Source organism: Python bivittatus, unplaced genomic scaffold (assembly GCF_059951505.1).
Source record: "Python bivittatus isolate LINGU-HERP-01145 unplaced genomic scaffold, Pbiv_v1 ctg000980_np1212, whole genome shotgun sequence".
NCBI classification, from domain to species: domain Eukaryota; kingdom Metazoa; phylum Chordata; class Lepidosauria; order Squamata; family Pythonidae; genus Python; species Python bivittatus.
The window spans coordinates 10,734,349-10,746,742 of record NW_028277125.1 but is presented as its reverse complement, the minus strand read 5'-3'; the positions used below and the strand labels follow the sequence as shown (position 1 = coordinate 10,746,742).

At 40.2% G+C, this 12,394-nt stretch overlaps 1 long non-coding RNA gene across 5 annotated transcripts in view; it reads right to left on the bottom strand.

Moving 5' to 3' along the window:
* Positions 1-12,054, bottom strand: part of LOC148213539 (uncharacterized) — a 226,883-nt gene extending 214,829 nt beyond the window's left edge. For 3 of the 5 annotated variants that reach the window (XR_015794379.1, XR_015794377.1, XR_015794381.1), the window contains exons 1-2: positions 11,460-12,054; positions 8,857-8,955 (exon numbers count right to left, since the gene is read on the bottom strand). This is a non-coding gene — a long non-coding RNA (uncharacterized LOC148213539). The remainder of the gene's footprint in view (positions 1-8,856; positions 8,956-11,459) is intronic. The other 2 variants (XR_015794378.1, XR_015794380.1) reach the window with 1 other exon arrangement.
* Positions 12,055-12,394: the final 340 nt, after the last annotated feature.

Genomic DNA, 12,394 nt, shown 5'->3' with positions numbered 1-12,394 from the left:
TTTCTTTCTATTGTCTCTTTTGAATAGTGTGTAGATGTTGTTTATCTCTATGTGCTTGTTGATGGCTGCCTTGTCTGAATACCAAGTGTCCAGGAATTCCCTCGCATTTTGGGTTTAGCTTGATCTAAGATGCTGACAGTTTCCCAGCTGAAACTATGGTTAAGTCTGTCCATGCACTGTGAGATTAAGGAGTTTTCATCATGTCCTCTGACTGCTAGTTGATGTTCATGGATGTGCTCTGCTAGCCTTCTGCCTGTCTGTCCTATATAGTGGTTGTTACAGTCCTTACGCTGTATGTTGTAGATGACTCCTGTTTTTTCTTCTTGGGCTACTGGGTCTTTTGGTTTACTTAAGATGTTTTGGAGGGCTTTAGAAGTTTGGTTTACTTTTGGAGGGCTTTAGATGTTTGGTTACTTTTGGTTTACTTAAGATGTTTTGGAGGGCCACACTTTTCTGTGTGGATCGAATAGGTCACAATGATTGGGGGTAGAATAGACACTCAGCAGAATTCAGATCTCTGATTAAACTGTGCTCCCAGACATAACATTCCTTTAGACATTCAACTATACTTAGTGATGGTGCCCTATTGCAGAAACCCGAGAGAGAATTTTTCATGTAAAAGTCACAGCTCCCTATCACTATATACATTTTACCTGTTGATAATTTCTGGACAGGTTAATCTCTTGAGCAGACAATTCCCAATAAGCACTCCTGGTTTTCTTCTGTGACTCCTTTTTTGGAGTAAGACTAGAAATTGCAGAAGTTAACTTTACTCCCTCATCTATTATTCCATAAATTTTCATTTTCCTTGACCTTCTTTAAAATTATGATAATCTCTGACCTTTTTCCCATCATATATTTAAGAGTGTAGCAAGTTCAGTTAATCTGATCTTCTCTCAGCAGTGTAACTGAATTGAACTTTCTGCAAATTCTGGTAGTAATAAGCATAACCAATTGGATTTGGCTAATGCTTTTTGGTTTGAAGGGCATCAAATCTGAAGTACCTGGGAAGCTGGGGAAGTTCTATTTTCTTCCCATCTACCTTCCATCTATCCACTCACAGGCAACTATAACGTTTAATTTAGCTAAAACTCACAGAAACGATAAGAGACCATCTTTAAACTTGTCTTGGCAAAAGAAAGAAAATCCCCAAGATGGAACATTTTTATATTTGGTTCTTATAACTTAATATTTCTAGAGCCAGAAATTACATTCTTATCTGGCAGCAAATGCATTTTCAAAAGTAAGATCAAAAGGGGAAAGGTTTATTTGCCCTCTGAAGCCCTCTGAAGTATGGCCCAGTGGGGTTAGCCATGAACCTGGATTGGGGTGGCGAGAGATGGGTGGTCTGAGGTGGTCCCTTACCTGTAGTAAGACAAGGGGTGGTGGATACAGCACTAAGGAAAGGTGTCCTGACCTACAATCTACTATATTTTATGTCATTTTTGGTCATTAGAAATGTAGAAGAGGACAGGATGGTTGATTGCATAGCTGGGATCACTGGATTACGTGGAGGGTTTAGCAAATGAATGCTGCATGAGTTAAGGGAGGACCCTGGTTTTAGGCTGCATTGAATTTTCTATCCCAGAATGCATCAACCCATCAAGGAAAAAAAAATTCAGTAGCAGGATGGAGGCAGATAATCTTTTCATCAATTAATGGCCCTGCCTGGATTTGTATTTGTTGCATACCAAATTCTAATTGGCATACTTTGAAAACCAGGCTAAATGGACATTTTAAATGGACAGTATTTCTGTATATATAGTTTTAATTGTTTCTTTTTTGTTTTCTGGGAGATAATAGGGTAATAATCTCCATTATCAGTGCAGGGAATGGAAACTACACCAGCCCCAATTCAGACTCACCAAATGTATTTCTCCTTGTTCAAAACATCAGTCCCACCCACTAAATTGTGCAGAATGGAGGAAGGATCTTTTCATCTCTGTTTTGTTGCTGATATGTACGCAAAAGGGTCAGTGCTGAAACAACCAAAGACCACTCCCTTTGGGACTGTCCATGCTAACTGCCCACAATATTGTTTCCAGTGGCTCTAGAAAGTTCAGTGACTACCAATAGAAGCAAATATGTGTAGCTCAGGGTTGAACTGTGGAGTCCTTGGGGTTCTCTGAGCTTGGTTGTTTTCTTGCAAACATTTCATTACCCGGCTAGGTAACATCTTCAGTGCTAGAATGGAATGGGGTTTGCTCTCTACCCCATTCCATTCTAGCACTGAAGATATTACCTAGCCAGATAATTAAACATTTGCAAGAAAACAACCAAGCTCAGAGAACCCCAAGGACTCCACAGTTCAATGCCTTTTGATATAGAAATCTAGACAGATATAAATAATGTAAATTCTTGCCTGTTGTTCATGTCTGTCTCTCCTTGCTTTTGCCTGCCCTTTGTGTCCCATTTTGCTAGTTAACTGTCTCTGATGTTTGCTGATGTTTAATAAACATCAAGCTATATTTTTGGCTAGCTGAACTGAGCAGCATGTGGGCTTGCTCTGAACTGGATATAGGGAAATATGCTGGGTACAACCTAAATTGGAAATGATCTGCAGTAATTTTCCAAACTTCCTCCCATTCTTACTAGTTGTTGTTTTTTTTTAAAACACCTTCTGGTTCTTCTTTCGGACACATACCTGCCAGCTTCCTCCCTTACTATTTTTTTTTAGGTAGAGAGGTTGAATGCAGGTTTCTTTCATCCTTGATCACTCCTTCACAGTGATATATCCCAAAGCACTTTTCAGATTAAGTAAATCTCTGCATTCAAGAGGACAAGTACAGCTGCTTAGCACAGAGGCTTTCTCTTTGGCCAACTTAGAGGGAAAGAGAGATACACTGTCCATTTCTTTGAAAACCCTTACCTGGTTGAAAAGAATATATCTGAATAAATCAAGACCACTTATTTTATTGTCTGCTACCTTCCCTTTTCCCCTTCATGGATCACTGCCTTGTCGTGGCGAAGGGGCTTGCGTAACTCAGTGAAGCCATGAGCTATACCGTGCAGGGCCACCCAAGACGGACAGGTCATGACAGAGAGTTCTGACAAAATGTGGTCCACTGGAGAAGGAAATGGCAACCCACTCCAGTATCCTTGCCAAGAAAACCCCATGGACAATGTTAAAAGGCTAAAAGATATGATGCCGGAAGATGAGCCCCTCAGGTCGGAAGGTGTCCAATATGCTACTGGGGAAGAGCGGAGGGCATTTCCAAGTAGCTCCAGAAAGAGTGAAGCGGCTGGGCCAAAGCCGAAAGGACGTTCAGCTGTGGATGTATCTGGAAGCGAAAAGAAGGTCCGATGCTGTAAAGAACAATATTGTATAGGTACCTGGAATGTAAGATCTATGAACCAAGGCAAGCTGGATGTGGTCAAACATGAGATGACAAGATTGAACGTCGACATCTTGGGAATCAGCGAACTGAAATGGACGGGAATGGGTGAATTTAATTCGGGTGACCATTATATCTACTACTGTGGGCAAGAAACCCTTAGAAGAAATGGAGTTGCACTCATAGTGAATAAGAGAGTGGGAAAGGCAGTAATGGGGTACAACCTCAAAAACGACAGAATGATCTCAGTGCGTATCCAAGGCAAACCATTCAATATCACAGTCATCCAAGTCTATGCCCCAACCACTGATGCTGAAGAAGCTGAAGTTGACCGCTTCTATGAAGACCTACAACACCTTCGAGAACTAGCACCAAAAAAAGATGTCCTTTTCATCATAGGGGATTGGAATGCTAAAGTAGGAAGTCAAGGAGTAATCGGAATAACAGGCAAATTTGGCCTTGGAGTACAAAATGAAGCAGGGCAAAGGCTAATAGAGTTCTGTCAAGAGAACAAGCTAGTCATAGCAAACACTCTTTTCCAACAACACAAGAGACGACTCTACACATGGACATCACCAGATGGTCAATACCGAAACCAGATTGATTATATACTTTGCAGCCAAAGATGGAGAAGCTCTATACAGACAGCAAAAACAAGACCAGGAGCTGACTGTGGCTCAGATCATGAGCTTCTTACTGCAAAATTTAGGCTTAAATTGAAGAATGTAGGGAAAACCACTAGACCACTCAGGTATGACTTAGATCATATTCCTTGTGAGTACACAGTGAAGGTGATGAATAGATTTAGAGGATTAGATTTGGTAGACAGAGTGCCTGAAGAACTATGGACGGAGGTCCGTATCATTGTACAGGAGGCAGCAACTAAAACCATCCCAAAGAAAAAGAAATGCAAGAAAGCAAAATGGCTGTCTGATGAGGCTTTACAAATAGCTGTGGAAAGAAGGAATGCGAAAAGCAAGGGTGAAAGGGAAAGATATAAGCAACTGAATGCAGATTTCCAGAGAATAGCCAGGAGAGATAAGAAGGCCTTCTTAAATGAACAATGCAAAGAAATTGAGGAAAACAATAGAATGGGGAAGACTAGAGATCTCTACAAGAAAATTGGAGATATGAAAGGAACGTTTAGTGCAAAGATGGGCATGATAAAGGACAAAAAAGGCAGGGACCTAACAGAAGCAGAAGAGATTAAGAAGAGGTGGCAAGAATACACAGAAGAACTCTACAAGAAAGATCTTAATGTCCCTGATGTCCACGCTGGTGTGATCACTGACCTTGAGCCAGACATCCTAGAGAGTGAAGTCAAGTGGGCCTTAGGAAGCATTGCTAACAACAAAGCTAGTGGAGATGACAGTATTCCAGCTGAGTTATTTAAAATACTAAAAGATGATGGTGTTAAAGTGCTGCACTCAATATGCCAGCAAGTTTGGAAAACGCAACAGTGGCCACGGGATTGGAAAAGGTCAGTTTACGTTCCAATTCCAAAGAAGGGCAACGCCAAAGAATGCTCAAACTATCGCACAATTGCACTCATTTCACATGCTAGCAAGGTTATGCTCAAAATCCTACAAGCTAGACTTCAGCAATACATGAACCGAGAACTACCGGATGTACAAGCTGGGTTTCGAAGAGGCAGAGGAACTAGAGATCAAATCGCCAACATTCGCTGGATCATGGAGAAAGCACGAGAGTTCCAGAAAAATATCTACTTCTGCTTCATTGACTATGCAAAAGCCTTTGATTGTGTGGATCACAACAAACTGTGGCAAATTCTTAAAGAGATGGGAATACCAGACCACCTTACCTGTCTCCTGAGAAATCTGTATGCGGGCCAAGAAGCAACAGTTAGAACCGGTCATGGAACAACCGATTGGTTCAAAATAGGGAAAGGTGTACGACAAGGCTGTATACTGTCACCCTGCTTATTTAACCTATATGCAGAGTACATCATGAGAAATGCCAGGCTGGAAGAATCACAAGCCGGAATTAAGATTGCAGGGAGAATCATCAACAACCTCAGATATGCGGACGATACCACCCTAATGGCAGAAAGTGAAGAAGAACTAAAGAGCCTCTTGATGAGGGTGAAAGAGGAGAGTGCAAAAGCTGGCTTGAAACTCAACATTAAAAAAACTAAGATCATGGCATCTGGACCCATCAATTCCTGGCAAATAGAAGGGGTAGAAATGGAAGCAGTAACAGACTTCATTTATTTGGGCTCCAAGATCACCGCAGACGGAGACTGCAGCCATGAAATTAAAAGACGCTTGCTCCTTGGGAGGAAAGCTATGGCAAGCCTAGATAGCATATTAAAAAGCAGAGACGTCACCTTGCCGACAAAGATCCGCATAGTCAAAGCTATGGTTTTTCCAGTAGTAATGTATGGCTGTGAGAGCTGGACCATAAAAAGGCCGAGCGCCGAAGAATTGATGCCTTTGAACTGTGGTGCTGGAGAAGACTCTTGAGAGTCCCCTGGACTGCTAGGAGGTCAAACCAGTCAATCTTAAAGGAAATCAACCCTGATTGCTCATTGGAAGGATCGATAATGAAGCTCAAGCTCAGATATTTTGGCCACCTAATGCGAAGAGAGATCTCTTTGGAGAAGACCCTGATGCTGGGAAAGATTGAAGGCAAAAGGAGAAGAGGACGGCAGAGGATGAGATGGTTAGATAGCATCACTGAAGCAATGAGCATGAAACTGAGCAAACTCAGGGAGGCAGTGAAGGACAGGAAGGCCTGGCGCAATATGGTTCATGGGGTCACGAAGAGTCGGACACGACTTAACGACTAAATAACAACAACAACCTTCCCTTTTCTCTAGTTTAGCAAGAGAGACAGGAACACTGAGATCTATGTGACCTTTTTACCAGGTTTGGGTGTATTGCATATGTTGTCTCAGTCAGATTATACTTTGGCATTGGGCCAAGAAAGCAGAGGAATGTGTGTGTAGAGATTAGAGAAAGCCCAATGCATTGCTGAGGACTAAGGAAACAGTTTGACAGAGCTCCTTACTGAGACGGTTGAAAGGAAGAGAGCAGAAAAATGAGTGCATTCCCACTGCTCTGCAAATAAATAAAAAGAAAATATAAGAAGACCATAGATGTGCGATGCGAGCTAAACCATGTCCTAGAGACGTTTATTGTTGAGCTTTCTGCTCTCTCATAGGCCTTCCAAAGAAGATGGCTTTAAAACGTTTTTATCAGTTTGCCATTCCAGGAATTATATGGAATGTGCGGTAAACATCTTTCACTTTGGGGGTTATAGGGTCAGTGGGGAGGGAAGGAGAGATAAAGAGCTTCAGTGGAGCTAGAGGTAAAGCAGTCTTACTCTGAATCAAAATCTGTGAACCAAGTAAGAATCATTTTGGTATTTCTTCTGTAATAGCTGATGTGCTTCTCACCAGTAGAGCTATTCCACAGGTCCATGTTTCATTACATTTATCTGACCATTTTCTTGGTAGCAGCTCTTCCTGCTGCTCCTCAAAGTTATTTGTTCTGCCCATTACAACGGTGCTATTGCTCTTACATTGAGAACACTTTATAGGCTTGGAGAATGGAAGCAATAGCCCTGGTTCCTATATTTGGTTCAATACATGAAATGATCAGATGGTTTGATCCTATAAAAACAAACCTATTAAAATATATTCCCAAATAATTATTTTAGTCTTTTCGCCTTCTGTTTATTTGAGCCATTGACTTCAATAGATGAAAATAATTATTTTGATATAAAATGCAGTGAGAAGAAGGGAGACTCAAATGACCAAGCTTGGTACCAATGATCAAGCTTGGTACATTTGCCAATTTATAGCTATTTATTTAATAGAAATAAATGCTACAAGCTTTCTATGTGTGATAACCATTCTCACTACAGCTCTGTACCGTGAATGAGGTCTAAGTATTGTGACATTGTCCCAGCCTAGCACATAGACATTTCCAGGCCAGAAAGACATCTCATTTACTGAATATACTTCTTAGCTGCTTCTCAAGCCTATACTGTTCTCAGTACAAGCAGGACGGAAGTTCTGATCCATTATTATAGAAGCGATTTTTTTTAATTTATTTTTTTTACTAAACAGACATTTCCATTTGTTTAAATCATTTTCAACATTTTGTAAAGCCTTCTCGGGTGTATATTATTTAAGCCGTCACCTATTCCTGTCATGTAAATAATGGGCTCCTTGGGCTTATTTAAATCTTTTTCATTTTTTCATATCTAAAATGTTCTGTGTATGCAAAAAAGCATTCACATACTTAAGTAAAAAAGAAAATTGGTTATCCATCAGCAGGATGATTCCAGAAGTGGGAGCATTAGCCCACTTCTTTAATCTCCAAAAATTTGTGGAAGATGGAAGTTAAGGGCTTTCTTCTACAATAAATGAGAAATATTACTCTTAGTTTAATGTCAATCACAGAAGAGAATGCAGGCAGAAATTACACTGTCATAGTTCTACAGCAACATGAACTAATTCTTGCATCTGGAGAAATCATAGGATCTGATTTCCAGTAGGGTTTTATATACTCATGGATGTCAGGAAATACCAGAGACAGGCCCCTTTGTGATAAGACCAACCCTTCTGAATCACTCTTAGAAAGACATTATTATTCAGTTTAGTTGCATGCCATTGTCAACCCTTCAAGGTGGACCAGACTAGGAAACCAAAATCATGCATGCTAATACTGCTTTTATTATAAGGTTATAGTAACAGAATCTTGCAAGACTGAATGAGCTTCCCCCCTCCCGCTCTTTATCTTAGTGAGAACCAGGGAGGGGCTTGTCTCAGATGCTTCTTCAGGTTCCAGTTCTGGCCCAGATTCAGATTTCTTTTATCTGATCTTGCCTGGGTTGTGGCTCTTCCTCCTGTTCCTCAAGGTTATTCTTTCTTCCCATTACATCCATGCAATAGGGAGGTATTTTCTTAAGTGTCCTGAAAATCTTTCAAGAGAAGCTGGTGAGATAATTAATTCTTGTTGGCTCTGGCTATACTGGCCAGGCCATGTGCTCTATCCCTCTGAACATCAGGTAATATTATCTCTGGATATTGCAGAAGTATGAAAGCCAGCATTTCGTCTTATTGGCTGCATTTGCTGGGCCCTCTGGGAAATATATGCTCCATATCTGAAGATTTAGAGTCCTGAATTATATCATTGCATGCTCTTACTCATAGTAGTTTCTTGTTTTATAACTAATTATGGAAGGGATTTTGCATAATATTTTAATACCTATTAAATATGTAATATTTATTTATTGAATATTATTTTAATTATAAGATGGGACAGTTTTTTCTAGCAAGTAAAACAGACAGTGAATGCTGCATTATGACAAGTATCAGATGTCAAAAATTAACGTTGCAAAAATTGTGAGTGTCCTCTGCCAATGAAAAACGAGTATTTGCACGTTAAAAAATATATATATTTGTCATCACCAACTGAAGGAGAAACTTTTAAGAAGACATTTTGGAGCAAATTATTTTCCATTCTGTCCTTCTCGGTTTCTCTTTGCTCACTTTTGCAATTAAGAAAAGATTATCTGGTCCAGCAGAGTTGATGCTGTCTCAAACAAGCTGTTTCGTCTTCTGTTGTGGAATGTAGTTCATGACATCAATCTAATTAAATCAAACACATTTAATTCATTTGCTGTATGAAGGAAATAATATTTGCATAATATTTGCATAATATGTGAGCTAATCTAGTATTCATAGAATGTGCAAGATTTGTCTTCCTAATGTCCTGACATTTTTAATTTGCAAGTGTTAAGAATGTGAACTTGGTAGACTAAAGAGAAGTCATTATTAAGTATGCAGCTGTAGCAGAATGGCTGAGTAGAAGTTGAAGGTCTCAAACCTCTCCTCCCAGAAGCCCTCTGGATCTTCATATTCTAGTTATACTTCCTTCTTTGGAGTAGCAGCTTGGTAGTTTCTGTCACTACTACCTATCTTCCAGGGGGCACCTCACCTGACATCCATCCTAAAACCCCAGTGTGTGAGAGAGATGGGGCAGTCATAGTCTGTGTTGTGTTTCTGGTGATTAAAAGGTAAAAATGCAAAAAGTGAAATCATTTCAATAGTTCGACCTTATGGTCATGTAGCGTAGAGGAGTGTGATGAGATGGTTCAGCCCTTTCTTCCTTCCTTGGGAGATGGGCAAGAAGCATAAAATAAAAAAATGCAGAGTGCCAGGTAGACAACAAAATGGTGCTGGTCCACTACAAATATCTCATTCTTTGCTCCCGAGTTTCATAAAAAAAGAAGACCGGTTAGATGTTTCAAATTAATATTACAGATCACAATATAAATACCAATAGAAGCGAATATGTGTAGCTCAGGGTTGAACTGTGGAGTCCTTGGGGTTCTCTGAGCTTGGTTCTTTTCTTGCAAACATTTCATTACCCGGCTAGGTAACATCTTCAGTGCTAGAGTGGAATGGGGTTTGCTCTCTGCTTATATACTTTGGAACAACTTGCCCCCAGAGGTGAGACAGGCCCCCTCACTCCCAGCCTTTCGGGGGGATTTGAAGACTTGGCTCTGCCATCTGGCCTGGGGCGGGGAGGGAGGTTGTCAGAAATGGTGTTGGCTACCCCTTAGTGGCCTGGTGTGGCCTCCATCGGCCTCTTGGATTTTTTATCTTTTTTCTATCTGTGTAAGTGTGGTTCTTTTTTTTATAACTTTTAATTATGTATTTATGGTTTTAATTTGATGTAAACTGCCCAGAGTCCCCCACTGTGGGGAGATGGACAGGGACAAGTCTACTAAATAAATAAAATAAATAAATACTGTAGCATGCCCTGCCAGTGTTGGTGGGGGTGGGGGTTTTGTTTTGTTTTATTTTATTTTTTTCCTCTGGTAGTTCCTTGATTAGGGTATTGTTTACTGTTTTATTGTATGCCTGGTGGTAATCTCGGCTTATCTGGGTGATGATTGCTGGTGAGGAGATGTTCCCACACTAATTAAGTACTCCATTACCAAAGTAACAACCCAACCTCCCACAAGAGAAGCTGTGTAAGAACATTATTCAAGTGAGCACAAACGCATTGTGGCAACCCAGAATGGCAGAAGAAAGAAACAGACCACCTATATAACATCTTCCAACAAAATGGATACCCAAGCAACTTTATCAAAAAGTGCCTGACCACTCAACCTCCTACAACACAACCAACACAAGCTATGAAAAGGATCACACTGCCATACATCAGAAACATCTCAGAAACTACCAACAGACTATTACAACCACATGGCATCTCCGTAGTACACAAACCAACTAAAGCCCTACAAAACGTCTTAAGCAAACCAAAAGACCCAGTAGCACAAGAAGAAAAAACAGGAGTCGCTGTAATTGACTAAACCAAATAACTATAAAATGGTATAAATAGTACTAAAATTTATAAAAGACTCAAGAGTGATAATTTTTTATACTAACTTGTCGTATCAGATCAATTATTATTTGGTCACAGAGTAGGAAGTTAGACATAAGATTCATACCTGATTAGGGATGTTACAGCATATTGTACAGATTGTAAAACAGAATTTAGCTGAGGACAATGAAATAAGATCAGATTGGTCTGATAGGAGCAACTTGAGATAGAAGGAGTTCAAATGACCTGGGTGTTTATAAAAAAACTGGGATAATAGTTCCTGGCGTTCTCTGCATAGAGAGGGCAATATAAGATGACGTGTTCCATCGTTTCAATTATTCCTCTGCCACATGAGCATAGTCTTTGATTGAGGGGAATATTTCGATATCTGCCTTCAGTGATAGCTATTGGAAGGGCATTGAATCTGGCCAGGGATAAGGCCCTTCTAAATTTTGGAATCGTTATGCAGGTAAGACATCTAGCAGGTTGGAGAAAGTGTGCAAACCCCACTCCATTCTAGCACTGAAGATGTTACCTAGCCAGGTAATGAAATGTTTGCAAGAAAACAACCAAGCTCAGAGAACCCCAAGGACTCCACAGTTCAACCCTGAGCTACACACATTCTCTTCTATTGGTATCAACTGATTACTTCATAATTAAATTCACTACCTAGCCCTCCCCAATCTAAATGTTCATTTGATATTTTTGCTCCTTTCTAAACCTGCAGGAGTGTTTCTAGTCTTCACTTCAACATTCTCACCTGAAACGCAAAATTCAATTGGGTTGAAAAATTGGTCCATCTTTGGTCTTGTTACAAGTCTTCATGCAGTCACAACAATGTAGCTGGTTAGTTTAGGGTGGCATCTATCAATGTCGCAGGCAATTGAGAAACACAGAGGAGGAAATTAGAAATGAAAACTGTTATTTATCTTCCAGAAATTATTGTGGATGAGTAAAACGCAAAGCAAAGCCCCAACATGGAACAATATTAGAACTGAGCATAATCTGAGGAGCCATTCATTGTATTCTTCAGTTAGAGCAAAGGGAATACCTTTCTAAGTCCAGTTAGCATCTTATAAAGCAGAAATCCATATTATCTTCATCCAAACTGTGAGGATCCACACACCAGCAGTGGACCAGAGACAAAATTAGGCAGAGCTGAAGTCTTCTGTCTTGGCCTTACTTACTAGCTGAAAAAAAAGTTGCTCATCCTCTTTTCCATGTAAAAAAAAATGAAAAGATGATAGCAGGGTTTGTTTTCAGATGCAATGATGGACTAGTCTCCTCCACAGGAACTGAAGACTGTGGACTGCTTTAGGAGTTGCAGTTCAGGTTGTGTGGTATGCACAGCTCTGAATTCCAAATGCAAGAGAATGCCCAGCTGTCTCTCATGTTGACTCCCATCATCTCTTATCTTATGTGATGACTTGTGAGGAGAGGAGACATAAACAATTAAGGGGGAGGCAAGTCATTTGACAGCTAATCTCATAAACAGTAACTTAACCCAGGAGGAACGAAACCTGGGAAGAATTTCAAATCATTCAGAGAGACCCTTCTTTAATGAACTCAGGGTGGGAAATTCTTCATACGGTTTCCAAGATTCTGAATTTATCCAACTAGCATTAAAGATACTTTATTGGAAGCTTCTTTGGTCTTGCCCAGCTGAATGGGAACTGAGAGCTGCAATAGTTTACC